This window comes from Primulina tabacum, chromosome 15 (assembly GCF_025594145.1).
Source record: "Primulina tabacum isolate GXHZ01 chromosome 15, ASM2559414v2, whole genome shotgun sequence".
Lineage (NCBI taxonomy): Eukaryota > Viridiplantae > Streptophyta > Magnoliopsida > Lamiales > Gesneriaceae > Primulina > Primulina tabacum.
The window spans coordinates 5,927,495-5,929,381 of record NC_134564.1 but is presented as its reverse complement, the minus strand read 5'-3'; the positions used below and the strand labels follow the sequence as shown (position 1 = coordinate 5,929,381).

The 1,887-nt window shown below is 41.9% G+C and overlaps 1 non-coding gene across 1 annotated transcript; it reads left to right on the top strand.

The window, feature by feature from the left end:
* The first annotated feature begins 1,359 nt into the window (after positions 1–1,359).
* LOC142528160 (small nucleolar RNA R71) lies at positions 1,360–1,465 on the top strand. The gene has a single exon (XR_012815641.1). It is a non-coding gene; the product is annotated as a small nucleolar RNA R71 (small nucleolar RNA).
* Positions 1,466–1,887: the final 422 nt, after the last annotated feature.

The following is a 1,887-nucleotide window of genomic DNA, read 5'->3' as shown; positions in this document are numbered from 1 at the left end:
AGGAAAAATGAATTTGCCCACTTTCACTTGCACATCCTCAATAACTCCCCGTGGATACTTGACAGATCCGTCTGCTAGCTGTAAAGACATCCTTGTTGGCTTAGGTTCTCCCAATCCAAGTTTTCTAAACACAGACAAAGGCATAAGATTAATACTCGCACCAAGATCACAAAAAGATTTTTGAAAAACAACATCATCAATCATGCAAGGAATAGAAAAACTCCCTGATCCTTAAGTTTCAGTGGGATCTTGTTTTGCACCAAAGCAGAGCACTTTTCAGTTAGATTAACCGTAATGTGATCCTCCAATTTTCTCTTGTTTGCTAAGATGTCCTTCAGAAATTTAGCGTAGCTTGGAATTTGCATCAAAGCATCAGCAAAAGGAATATTGATGTGCAATTTCTTGAATACTTCTAAGAACCTACCGAATTGCGCATCTAATTTCGCCTTTCTCAATGCTGCAGGAAAAGGTGGAGGGATAACGATTTTAGATTGTGCAGTTGGTGCTGGTGTTGAGTTAGAAGACTTACCTTTTGATGAATCAGTATGTTCCTCCGGTACTTGACTTCTTTCCTTTTCCTTGGACTCTATAACTTTCCCACTCTTCAACTCGATGACCTTCACTTGCTCTTTTGGATTGGTTTCTGTGTTACTTGGCAAGGTGCCTGACTCTCTACTTGCTATCATCTTTGCTAACTGTCCAATCTGATTCTCTAGCCCCATTATCGATGCATCTTGGTTTTGGAGTCTAGTTTCAGTAGATGAGATGAACTTAGACATCATCTGCTCTAAATTGGACTTTTCTTCTCTAGGAGGATCAGATCTGTACATTGGTGGTTTCCCATATTGTTGTCCTCCCTGTGGTTGATTCTGACTATTTTGACCACCCATGAGAAGTCGGGATGTTGCCTCCATCCAGGATTGAATGTGTTTGAGTACGGATCATTCCTTGGATGGTTTTGGACTCCCACTTGATTCACAGGTGCCCCTTCTGGCACATAAAAACGACCACTGTCTTGACAGTCCTTAACATAGTGTTCTCCTCCGCATTTTTCACAAAATATCTCTTAAAGACGCATACCCGTGCCACCCATATTCAAACCAGCCAACTTCCAGTTCAAGATATCAAGTTGTGCAGTAATAGCGGAAAGGTCAGTTACCTGGTGAACTCCTGCACTTCTTCGCTGGTTGTTCCTTTCAAATTGAGGATGATATCTGCTAGCAGCCATCTCCTCCAATAACTCGTATCCTTCCTCAGCAGTTTTTCGCAAGAGATTTTCACAAGCAGCAGCATCTATCATAGTACGATTAAGAGTAAGCAAGCCATAATAAAAGGTTTGAACGACTAACCCAAGTGGGCAGTTCGTGATGAGGAGATTTTTGTAATAGATCTTTGAAGCGCTCCCATGCCTCATATAAAGACTCCTGCTCGAATTGAGCAAATGTGGTGATGTCTGCCCGCAGCTTCATAGTCTTAGATTGGCAAAAATATTTGATGAGAAACGGCTTCGCCATGTCCTCCCACGTTGTAATCGAACCTACAGGTAAACAATTTAACCATGCTTTAGCTTTGTCACGTAATGAGAAAGGAAATAAACGCAACCTAACAGCATCATCAGAAACTCCATTAAATTTAAAGTATCACAAATTTCAAGAAAATCTGCGATGTGCGTGTTTGGGTAATCTACTGCAGATCCTCCAAACTGGACTGTATTCTGAATCATCTGAATTATAGATGGCTTGATTTCAAAGTGGTTTGCCCGCACAATAGGCCTCACACTGGCATCGGTATGCGGTGTGGCATCTCAACATGTCTATCATCATGGTGTTCCTCCTCATGCTCGTGCTCGTGCCTCTCCATCAGTTCTTTCAGTCTCTGTTGCTGTCT